The sequence below is a fragment of the Choloepus didactylus genome, chromosome 15 (assembly GCF_015220235.1).
Source record: "Choloepus didactylus isolate mChoDid1 chromosome 15, mChoDid1.pri, whole genome shotgun sequence".
Taxonomy (NCBI): Eukaryota; Metazoa; Chordata; class Mammalia; order Pilosa; family Megalonychidae; genus Choloepus; species Choloepus didactylus.
In genome coordinates, this window is record NC_051321.1 from 75,379,197 (window position 1) to 75,391,657 (window position 12,461).

The window sequence follows — 12,461 nt, forward strand, 5'->3', positions numbered from 1 at the left end:
GGCCATGGGGGCCCAGAGATGGGAGGGGAGAGAGAAGGGGGAGCTGGCCAGAGTGAGCTCCCAGGGATTCTATACGGGGCACCCTCTTCCAACACAAAAATCCCTGACCCACTGTCCCAGATGGGAGCAGCGGGAGCAGCGGGAGGCCCCAAGGCAGGCCATGACCCACCCAGGGGCACGTAGCCAGAGCCGGTGAGCCCACCGCCCGCCCGGCCCGGCGCCCACTGCTTTTTCCCAGGCTGCCCTCCCCGCACCAGACTGATGAACAATGTAATAAAGGGGGCAATCGCATTATTCCTGAATGCATTTTAATAAAAATCAAATAAAAGCAATTATGTGAATTTTCAAGAGGATCACCTCTCCTCCTTTCCCTGAGGTAGGAAACTGAATGAATTCAGGGAATCATTAAAATCGGAAACCCGAGCCGCGTGCCACCGCCTCGCTGGCGGCTGCCACACAAAGACAGCTGAGAAACCCAGTCCCCGGCGGCAGCGCGGGCGCCTTTCTTGAGCTCTTTGAGTGGAAATTCCACCTATGGGTGAAGAAGGGTAATTAAGGGCCAGGAGAGAGCCTTTGAATCCAGGCTGCCTTTTCCCCTCCAGTGCAAACTTCCCAGCTTCAAAAGGGCCTCAGACTCCCCAAGCGAGTGCTCTGCAACCTGGCAGCTTCAGGGCCTGGAGGGGAGAGTGGGTGCGGGGAGAGGGGAGAGGGTCCCCAAATAAAACCAACTCTTTCCTCTGCATGGACGTGCAAATCTCTCAGCACAGTCGGCGGCCAGGACACTGGGTCTGGGTGCAGGAAAGCCAGGGCCTCAGTGAGGGACAAGGGGTACTTTTTTCTCCCCACTGGCATACCCAAGGGATGTAAACCTGGTGGTCTGCAAGCACCAGCTCATCCTGTCCATCATTCCCATACCACATGCCCCTCGTATTGGTGCAATCGTTTGGGGACATGCTGATGGTCACTCACCTGCTGGGAGTCATGGCAGGCTTGGAACTCAGATGCACCTGGGCTGCAAGATGGGTCCAAGTCCTGTGGTTCAGGTGGTGCGGTCATCCATAATAAGCCCTGGTCATCCCAGCTGTCACTTCTGGGTGCTGGCATGGGCCCAGCACCTCTGTCTCCAAGCGCCATGAAATCCTCAAAGATTAGGAGCTGAGCTTCAGTGAGGTGAAGCCCCCTGCCCACAGCCACCCAGCTGGAAAGCAAAAGACCCTGGCCACCGCTGATTGCTATGTCATTCTGTCATCCTCACTGCAAGAAAGAGGCCCTGGCTCGGGGTTTTCCAGATTGGATTTGGGCACTGGGGGAAGGCAGGCAGGGATCCTCCCTTGCCCGACCTCCACATTCACACTGGCTAATAACCCACATCACCCCTCTCATCCAAAGGCTGATGGGGGCCCAGAAAGGAATCTGTCCACCTGATCATCCAAAAATAAGGTCATCTCCCTCAAGCTGCTGCCGGGGTCCCTATTCTCAGATGAGGAAGATGGGGGCACAGGACAGCTGGCAGCCATGAGTCCCCTTGTGTGGCACCTGGGTTAAAGGAGCAAACCTGGTCTGGGAGGCAGAGGCTGCATGGACTCTTGTGGACTTACACAGCTCCCGCTGCCTCTCTGGAGTGCGAGCATTCGTGAACGTGTGTGTGCATGCAGGCATACTTATGCATGCATGTGGGGCGGGGTGACCCAGTCCCCAGGGGGTACTCTGGTTCAGACATTTGGACCTTTGGTGGTGCCGACCCACACTGTCCCAACTTACCCTCAGTCCCTGCTGCTGCTAACAGCTAGGGCACAGGGAAATGTTACCCAGAAAGTTCAGCTTCCATCAGCGGGAACAGGGAGGATTTTGGGTGCCCTCTTCCGATGCCAGGTTTCTCTTGGAAGGCTGAATTTCTGACAGGCCCTGTTCTGCCTGGCACCCAGGACTGAAAGCCAAGTAGTGTCAATGACAGGCTTCTGCTGGCAGCATCCCAGCTCCACTGTTGACCTAACAGGGCCGTTCTCCGGCCCCTGGGTCTCAGTGTCCATCTGGGAAGTGGAAGCACCTGGCTTAGAGCTAGTACGGGGTTGGAGGGGCAGGACCGTGACAAGCAGGCAGGGTGTGTAGTCTCCCACCATTCCTGTCCCTTTGTGCACTCTGGGCCTTGCACACAGCAGGCGCTCCATAAATGTGTACTGTGTGACACTCCTAGAGAAAACAGGCCTGTCCAGGAGGGGGAGCTGAGAGCAGAAAAGAGAGGTGCCCTTGCCTATTCTGCAGGGCGTGTGGACTTGGGGTCGCAGGTGTGCACATGCATGTGTAAGCACATGTGTGAACATCTGCACTCCCGCAACCATGCCCACTGCTGGCACACCCACTCACCTGAACACGTGTCTTGCACACACACATCAACACAGATGGGTAAACACAGCCCCGAGCCCTGGGCTGTCTCCTTCCAGTCCTGCCTCCAAATCCCCAGTCCACAAAGGCCCTGGACAAAGGGACCAGAGTCCTCCCTGCCCTGAGGTCCCAGGGGTCCTGGCACATGGGGTTCCACCAGGGGTCATCCATCTGCCATCACCTGCTCTCTCGGTCACTTGGAGAGCATCTGCTCCAGTCGACAGCTGGCTACATCTGGGACCTGATGAGAAAACTGCTCTTTCCAGCTACCAGCACATTTGCCTTGGCAGGGGGGACACCAAAGGACTATGACAGGGCTCAGGAAGGCAGCTCCAACTCCACCGGGGACAAGAGGAAGTGGGTCACAGGGAAGGCCTCCCGTGAAATGTAACCTTTAGCTGAACCTGGAAGGAGGAGCTGGCTTTCCAAGCACACAGGGTGGGAGAGGGCATTGCAGGAGGTACAGTTGGTGGCACGCCTCCTTCAGAGAAGGCCGAGCTGCCAGGCACCTTCCCTGCTCCTGCTGGCTGCACCAGCGGGAAGTGTCCTGTTTCAGAGCACTCACTGGAGCAAGGAGCAGAACTGGAAGGAAGCAGGGAAGGTGCACGTCTGGATGCAGGTTGCTCCTTAAAAGCGCTCATCTTCCTTCCAAGAACGCAGAACATGATTCAATGTCTCAAAAGTGCAGTTAGCTCAGGGATCCCCACACATGGGCTCAAACTATTCTTTAAAAAGAAGAAGGGTGTAATTAGCAAAATCCAGGCAGTGGTTCCATCTGGGAAGCAGGGGACAGAAGGGTGGAACGTCACCGGTGACCGGAAGGTTCAAATTGTTAAGTAGAGTGGTTCTTTTTAATATGTTTCATAGCTTAGAAATGGTCTTTTATATGTATTAAATATAATCTCATAAAATTTTAATTGTGTTTATACCCAAGTTTACAGGGCTGTTCTGAACCGGAGCTGGCTGAGATGTCCCCGGTGACTGCGTGAGCCCAGGGCCCTCCCAGAGGCTCCACGCCCTGCTCCGGGGCAGTGAAGGGGCTTGGGATACTGTCCAGCTCTGCTGGGTCCGTGGAGGACTTTGGTCATTTCCGGAACAAGGCTGGAAGCGGGTGGGTAGGGAAAAATGTCCAGCCAACTTGTTGCACATCTGGGGCACGTCCCTCCCCTTCTCTGGGTCTCAGTGCCGCCTCCAATGAGCTGCTGGGCTCAGTCCTGGGTTCGAATCCAAACTCTACCACTTACTGGCATAGTTATGGGACTCAGTCTCCTCACCTGTAAAATGGGCCTCATAACAGAATTGCCACCCTGAATGGAATGGTGCCCTCACAGGCACAGTCTCCAGCTTGAGGTGAAGATTCCATGGATGTTGGCTAAGAACAAATCACCTGAACAAAGAACCCCAAGAACCCCTTGAAACAGGGCAGGATTGGAGGTTGGAAGACCTGTGTTCCAGGCTGACTCCACCTTCGCTCGCTTGGAAGCCTGTGCAGACCCTTCACCCCTAGGCCTCCCTCTGCTACTGGGTGAAATGGGAACAACAGCCCCAGGCTCGGTCACCAGAGCCCCCCATGGAGAGGAGAGGGTCCTCAGGGACAGAGGGAACCAGAAGCTTCCAGCAAAGGAGAGCACTGTGAATACCAGGGCCAGTAACCGGGGCTATAATCCTCAAGCCACCCCCACTCCCCCGGGGGTGAAAGCCCCAATCTGTGGCTGGGGGGGCTATGCCCTGGAGCCTCCCGGGGTGGGGGGGCAGCCCTAATCTCAGGCTCCTGCTCTGAGTTAGGGGCCTGGGCAGGGGGTGGGGGTGGGGGCAGCAGTGCAGATCAAAGAAGGAGGGAATTAGCATCACAGTGAGCCCGGAGGAGGGGAGGCCAGGATTAATTTGCCCCCTTCTTCCTGCTGTTCCTTCCGCTGCCCAGGGAGCCCGCCAGGGCTGGGGGAAGGGGGCACCTTCCGCCCACCCCAGCCCTTACCACGCACCTGAGGCCCAGTTCCGGGAGAAGGAGGCGGGGCAAGTGCAGTGATTGGGGTGGGACCCACGGTGAAAAGTGGGACTGCCCTGCACACATTCTGCACACGTTCTTGAACAGACGGCGGCAACTGCAGAGGCCTGAGTGGGAGGGATGTCCGGGGAGGCTGGGCGTGTGCGTGGGATACACCGGGAGCCCACAGATCCCACCTGGTGCAGTTTCAGAGACCCGGGAGCAAGGGTAAGCGTGTGTGTGTGAGTGTGTGTGCGTGTGTGTGCGTGTCTAGGGAGGTGTGTGAACGTGTGAGGGGTGAGGACATGCCCACGTGTGATCTGTCACTCTGGGCACGTGGCTCGTGGGTGCCTGGGACTGAGAATGAGCCCGATGCCCACGTGCGCTCTGTGTGTGGGTGGGGGGAGGTGTCTGCTCACGTGCATGTGTCTGTGAACCTGTGACTGTGTGTGTGTGAGTGTGAGCCTCGCGTGTGAGTGTCGGTGTGCATCTCTGGGGTGTGTGGGTGTGCTGGCAGACAAATATCGTGCAGAGACAGAGAAATATCAATGGTGGCCCTGGAGAACTTGGGAAGGAACAGAGGGGAAAAGGGTGAGGGGCACTCACAATTTTAATACCCACCCCCTACCCCCGAGAAACGGTTAATGGAGGTTCTAGATGACCAACTCCATCACGCAACAGCCGTGGGCCCACCCCGCTCAATCTCTCCATGCCTCAGTTTCCTCATTTGAAATGAAGGGTAATCAGAGAGTGGTGGGAGGATTACATTAGTTAATATAAGGGACTCATTATATTTCAAACAGCCCTTGGCGGGTGACAGAAGCCCTCAAAGTATTTGCTAGAACAATTATTGCTACTTGGAGAGTGGACGGTGGGGGCAGGAGGGTCGCAAGGAACAGGGCCCACGCCATCAGCCCCAGAGCCAGCCCAGAAGCTGTCCCTGCAGATGCCTGGGAGGAAGGCTGCTTTCAAGCCAGCAGAGATGGGCAGCTGTTGGCAGTGCCGGAAAAACGGAGCATGTGGTGCCAGCGGAATCACGAGGCTCAGCCGGTGCCAAGTTGGCAGGCCCGGGACTCACTAGCCAGGCACACGGGCTCCTCCCCCGGCCCCTCCCCTTCCAGCTTCCCAACACCCCCCACACCACCCACAGACCTCCTGCCACGGGCATGCCAGGCACACCCCCCTCCACAGCCCTGCCGCACACTTCAACTGGCTTTCAAGGTCCACTGGTCATGCCCATTCTGCAGATGGGGAAATGGAGGCTAGGAGAAAAGGGGGGAGGTGCCCAAGAAGCAGAACTGGAGACAGGAGCCCAGGACTCGGAATCCCAGGGTAGCTTATAGAAAAGTGAAATGATGATCTGGCCCCTCCAGCAGCCTGGCTGGCTCTCACCCCACCCACCCTAGATCTGTCCAGGCTCTCAAAGCCCCTGAAACACAGGCTGGGGGACTTAACCTCCTCCCTGCGTTCACGTCTCCATCTCTGCTCCATCCCACCCACCTGGAAGTACCTGAAAATGTCTACTCAATGCCTCAATGAACCCCACACACACACACCAACATACCTCTCCCAGCTCTCCACCTTCCTTCCTGCTGCTCCCTCTGCCTTGTCCATCCTGGTTCAAATCCTCCTCATCCATCAAGGCCCACCACGAGTGCCGCCTCTTGCATGAAGCCTTCTCTGACTGCCTTACCCATTAGTGGCCTCTGGGTCCTTTGTCTCTTTGGCACTAACTATTTTACCTGTTGGTAGGTCCTGGGGAGCAGATCAGGAACTTCTCTGTACACTCCCTCCCCACAGGTCAGGGCAAGGATGCCCACAGGCTGGGGTGCCCCTGGGCTTGCACACACCCACACCCTTCCACGTGTCCCTCCCAAGCCCACACCATGGCTATGTAACATTGTGTTCAGCAGCTCTGGCTCTAGAGTGCATTTTCCTGGGTTCAAATCTCAGCTCTCCCTTTTACTCACTGTGTGACCTTGGGCTAGTTATTTAACCACTCTGGGCCTCGGATTCCTCATCTATTAATGGAGATAATAACAGTTCCATGCCACAAGGCTGTTGTGAGATAAGTAAGAGAGGGAGACCAAGGCCGTGGACATAGGTAAGTCCTTAGCATAAGGCCCTATGTTTGCCATTGCTGATATTATCAGGAAAATACAAAGAGACAATCTCTGTCTCCAGAAAAAGAGGGATCCAGGCAGGGACAGGAAAGGAGATTTAGGTGTCTAGTCCCATTGACAGAAGCAGGGAGCAGTTATCAGTAGCCCCACTTTGCAGATAAGGAAACTGAGGCTCCAAAAAGTAGCCTGAGTTCCCCCAGGGCTTCCAGCCCTAAGTTGGGCCGGGATTTGGGGCCAGGTCAGGCAGCTCCAAAGTCCACTGCTCTTTCAACAAGCCTGAGCTGCCTCTCTGTCTGGCAGGGAGATAAGCCGCATACACAAATAGCTGTAATCCAAGGTAGAAAGCGATAAGTGCCAAACAGGGCCGATAAAGACTCAGGGAGTGGGGGAGTGTGCCTGCTGCAGAAGGGGTAGGGGTGTAGGGAAGGGGGGGCTTCTCAGAGTGGGTGACATCTGAGCACAGCCTTGAGGGCAGAGGAGGCTCGGTGAGGGGCACGGATGGGGGGCTTTCCAGCAGGAGGGGCAGAAAGAAAGGAAGTTTGATTACACCCCAACCCCACTCGGCCAGGGCCTCCCCTCTCCAAGTCCAATTCTCCGAAGGGCTCCATGGGGCAGAGGGTCCCATGTCCCCCGACACCGCAGAGAATCGGCTCAGGACCTCCAGACTGGATGGAGCTCCCGACAGTCTGCTCAACACCAAGAAGATCTTTCTAACCAAGCCAAGCTGGACAGGGCTTCTCTACAGAGAAGGGGCTGCGGTGTATTGGGGCCGGCTTGTTCCAATTCACAAGAGCCGATTGTTACATTTGCAGCTTGCTTGATGGTAACTTGGCAGCTTGAAATCGGCCATGGTGGGATTATTTACACCATGGAAATTGGCAAGTGCTACAAATCAGGTAGTCCCCACTTTGGAGCGTCAGATGTTAAACATTCACCAGCACTCCACTGGGCAGACGCCAGCTATGCAAGGGAGTGAGCTCCGTGTGCCTAGAAGGGTTCAAGCAGAGATAGTTGCCTCCTGGGAAGTAGGAGGCTACGGAGTTCTTGCTTGGTGAGGGGCTCAGAGGCCCCTTTCTGGTTCTGAGAGCCCATGAAAAGTCTGCTTTAAGAAAAAACCTAAGTCAGGGTAATTATTCATGCCAGGAAATCATTAACTTCTTGACCCAGAAGCTGGGAGTAGGGCAGGGACCTGAAAGAAAGTGTGAGATGCCACATGTTTGCAGATTCCACAGGAGGAAAACCTGGGCCTGGAAAAGAGAAGCCCCTTAGCCAAGGCCACACAGCAAGTTAGGGCGACGCTGGGACTAGACCCTGCGTCTCCAGCCTTCCAGCCCAGGGTTCCTTCTAGGGCTCATGAGAAATGGTCTTAGCTGGGCCACTGTACCTCCCCTCCAGAATATAAGTTCTGTGACAGCATGGGCCACGTGCCTAGTACCGTGCCCGGCACAGAGCAGGTATTCATTAAATATTTGTTGACCGAGTCCATGTGTCTCTGGCCATGGGGGGTAGGGAATGCCATCCTCTGAGACCATTACTTCCCAGTTCCCCACTCCTGCTCCGTCACATGGAATCAAGAGATCAAATCCTGGCTCTGCCCCGTCTTCAGTGACCTTGGCCCAACTACTGGATCTCCTTGAACTCTCAGTTTATTCATCTGCAAAGTGGGCTATGTGATCTCTCCCTGCCTCTTAAGGCTACTGTGGCCAGCGGGTGAGCCTAAAAGTGTACTTTACAAATTCCAAAGTGCTGTGCCTATAGGAGGAAGCAGGTAGGGGTGTGCTAGGAAAGCTGGCTCTGCTGGCCCAGCCAAGCATGGGGTTTCAGGGGCCACCGGACAATGGCCCAGCTGCTGCTTTCTCAGGGTAAATGTTTGGCGTAACCTGGACCAGATCAGGTTACCTCATGGGGAGGCTCCAGGTACAAAACAACTCATGGTCCTCAGGGAGGGGTGGCGGAGAGAAGGAGGAAATAAAGATAGTAAGGGAGAGTTTGGGGAAGTCTTTTCTAAGACCAAAAGTCTCTGGAGCAGATGGATCGGGCAAACCAGTGACTTTAGTTTAAAAAGCGTTTTTGTGTCTCTGCAGAGCTGTTTACCACCCTCCCCCCAAAGCCCTCGCTTTTGTAAATAGCCTCGATGTGTGTGCTGAGCACTGGCTCCCACCAAGTCGGGGGACATCCTGATGCATCCTGAAATCCAACCAGTTTTCTGAATGATTCCACCTATGGAGGATTTCTGCTCCTCTCCCAGACAAGCCTCCAAAGCCCCCTCCGGATAGGGTAAGGGGACAGGCTAGTGGGGAGGGCAACACAACCCACGAGCCATGGGTGGATGAGGAAGGGAAACAGGGTGCCTGTGATTTTAGCAAAGAGGGCAAGGGCAGCAGGAGGCCTAGCACCCAGGCCAGGGATGCAGGTGGGGTCGGTGTCCACGGAAGGGCCTCAACATCAGTCTTGGCCCCAGCAGGGCGCAAAATAGAAAGGCCCTGTGTCAGCAGCCAGGCCCCTGGGCGGCCGGGCTCTCAGCTCCATTCTGTTTGGTGGGGATTCTGGTTGGCACCAGCTGCAATCAGGAACAATGCCTGGATTTCTTTCTTCTTTTTTTTTAATTTTAGTGGGGTGGGGGAGGTGGGGGAAGAAGGACTGGAGCTACTCATTGAATAGCTCAGCATCATGGCATTATCTGGCACCATATGTCCTTGAAAAAGACCACAAGTCACAGGGGCCCGCAGCTGGCTGCAAGGTGCAAGAAGGCACTCTGTCCTGGGAGCCTACTGCTGGTCACACTGCTGTGTGACCTTGGGCAGGTTCATGCCCCACTCTGGTCTGAATTTCCTGATAGTCCCACCAGAGCTTGCCTTCTGGGCCCCACTCAATGCCAACTCCTCTCTTTCCCCAAACTCTTAAGAGTGGCATTTGGTGTGGACAGTCTGTCCTGATAGGGTATGAGCACCCGGAGGGCTGGGTCTCGTTCATCCTTGAGTGCCCCTCCACTGCTGTTGGTTACTCAGGCTCTGAGCCGGGTGCTGGGGTAGAGTAGACAGTCGTCCTACAGCCTACAGTCTCGCGGCAGATGGGGAACACCAAATAACTGTGCTCACTGCTGCGGTGTCACACTGGCTGAATGCAGCTTCCTGTGCCCTCAGTGTCCTCATCTGTAAAATGGGGATGTTGATAATGCTAATACTCAGCCTGCAAAGTTGCAGTGAGGACTAGAGAAGTTAATGTACACAAGATAGTGCCTGGCACATAATGAGATCTTAGTGAGTAATTGCTCTGATGGTGAGGCTGGGGGCTGAAAGCACAGAATATGGGGGTAGAAAGCATATCTGGCAGAGCTTTGGGGAGACTTCTGAAAAAGTGGCTGTAGATGTGGCCCAGAAGGCGGGGACAGCATTAGCAAAGGCATAGAGGATAAGACGCAATTCAGCAAGCCACCCAGCATGGCTGTACATCCAGGCCAGGGCCAGGGGATGTGAGCCTTGAGGCGGGAAGTCTGCACGTGCAGAGGAGGATGGCAGAGGCCGAAGCCACGATCTACTCCTGTTCTCCTGCCCCTTGCCAAGGAGGAGGGACCCTCCCCTCAGGGAGCAGGGCTTATCAGGAAGGAGGCAGGAGACTTGGTCCCCCTGGGTTCTTGTTGCCAACTTTTCTCACAGTGCTAGATGCACACACGCCTAGATTGCTCCTCTGAAGGCGGCCCAGCCAAGTGCAAGGGCACTGGGTTAGGAGACCTGGTTTCAGCTCTGGCACTTCACAGTCTTGTGACCCCACACAAGCCAACACCCCCACTGGAGCTCAGATTAGCCACCTGTAAAGTGGGGATCAGAATCAAATCCATCCCTAGCTCGAAGGGCCGTTGGGAGGCTCCAAGGGTGAGCAGTGCCTGCAAGGCGCGGTGTTAGGGTCGCCCCTACTCACAGCCCTGGACAGCTCCCTCTACGCGCAGATGTGTTCCTGTCTCCACCAGGCTCCCCAAAGCTGAGCCCCCTCAAACCCTAAAGAGGACTATAGGTCAGCTACAGGTAGGAAGGCTCAGAACTAGAGAATCACAGTACAAAAATGCCATTGGACGTCCCCTGTGCAACCCGCCCTCGCTCACTTGGCAGATGGGGAAACAGAGCCGTGGAGGAGGCTGGATGTGCTGGAGGCCGGCTCTCCGCCGAGACCCCAGGGCCTCCCATGGAAGAAGCACAGGGGCTGCCAGGCTGGTCTGGCTCCCTGTGTGGCTGCCCCTCCAGATTCTTGTGGGCCCATCTGTGGTGAAGAAAGACCAGCAAGTGCCGTTCCGGTAGTCCTTATGGAGCCCAAAGGGCATAACATCCCATCTTCTCTGGGAGCTCAGCCCACTGCCCAGCCTGACTGGAGGGGGGGCAGTGCAGGATGTGGGGGTGAGGACTCTGGAGCCTTCTCAGCCACCCCGTGGGACTCAGCCCCAGTGGACCCACAGCACTTCCATCCCTGAGCAATGCTACTTGTTACACAAACCTAGCTTGCATACCGGTAATGAAGAGTCAGGCAAGGTGGTAGCAGGAGGGAGGGGGGAGCTGCTTCAAGAGAGCAGATGGTGAGGCCAGAACTTGCAAAGTCAGAGAGCCAGTGCCCTGTGAGGTCCTTGGGGGCATGTCTGGAGTCCTAGGCTTGTAGTCTAGTAGGTGCTTAATACACGATGCCTGGAAGAGTTCTAATACAAGATTGGGAGGAGAGTGTTGCTCACAGGTGAAGTTTGCTATGGAGATCACTGCGTGCTAATCAGGTCAGGGAAGGCTTCCTGAAAGGGGTGGCATTTGAGCTGAGTTTTGATCCAGGGGGCAGAGCTCCTCAATGGAAATGTTCCTAGTGGAAGGAACTTGAGAAGCCAAGACCTGGAGGCCAGGGAGGTGTGGGCTCAGAACAAACTAGCTGGAAGACAGGAGGACACAGACCCGGAGGAGCCCTGCAGTCTGAAGGGCACATCCCCTCTTTGGGAGACCCAACTGACCACCCACCAAAGGCACAGACCTCGGTGCTGGGCAGGGCCCAAATGCCTTCTGGATTCACCAAGGAATGAAGACTAAATGTACCCCCTTACCCCACTGGCCACTGGAGGGGCTCTGATTATTTCCTGGCAGGTGGGTGGGACTGTAAAACTCCACCCCAAAGTACCTGGGTGGTCACCTTGCTGCACCATAGCCTAGCAGGTGGATGAGGGCAAATCCCCATTCTTAACCCACAGACCTGGAGACAAATCCGGGCACTAGTGAGATCCTAAGCAGGCCTCCTTCCTCGAGGGAAAGTCACACCTGCTGGTTGGGGTGCAAATGGAAGGAGAGAATATTTCCAAAGTGCTTGGCACCCAGGAAGCACTCAATAAACATGACTTTCCTGTCTCCGTGCCACCCACCCCTCCAGTCCTAATTCTAGAGGTCACCCAGCTCCCTTTTAGGGGTGAGGGGTGCAGAGTGGAAACAGAAGGCTGTTCCTGGAGGGGTGGGAAAGCACTCCCAAGGCACCAGCCCCAGCCTCCCCCTCGCCCATCCCACTGACTGGCCTCCCTGCTTCCCATCGGAAGCTTCCCAGATCCTCCACGGCCTTCCCTGCGGCCCCCTGAACCCCCTGCCTCCCCCACCCTGGCCCGAGTCTCAGCAAAAGGCCTCTCTCCTGCTGAGGGCTCCCGGAGGGCGGGCAGATTGATAGCCCTTGAGTGTGCTCTGAAGTGGGCGCTGGGTAGACCCCCTCAGCCCTCGCCCTCCTAATGGGCGGTGAGGCTGCCTCGAGCTGGGTGATTTACAGGCTTGCACAGGCTGAGCGGCTGCGTCTTCCGCCTCTGTGGCTGGGCAAGCTATGGCGCTTTCCTCTCTGCCCCTCCCCACAAGGCCCCTAGGCCCCCAGAGGCTGAGGCTGAGAGGGTGGGGGCTCGGGTCGATTGCTGTTTACAGAAGCCCAGAGAAGGAAAGCAAGTTACTCAGGGCCACACACGGAGTCCTTGGCTAAAC

The 12,461-nt window shown here is 56.1% G+C and overlaps 1 long non-coding RNA gene across 1 annotated transcript; it reads right to left on the minus strand.

The window, feature by feature from the left end:
• Positions 1-343: 343 nt before the first annotated feature.
• Positions 344-5,421, minus strand: LOC119509795. The gene is made up of 3 exons (XR_005211791.1): positions 4,365-5,421; positions 970-3,769; positions 344-532 (listed from the first exon to the last, which is right to left on the minus strand). It is a non-coding gene; the product is annotated as an uncharacterized LOC119509795 (long non-coding RNA).
• Between the last annotated feature and the right edge of the window lie 7,040 nt (positions 5,422-12,461).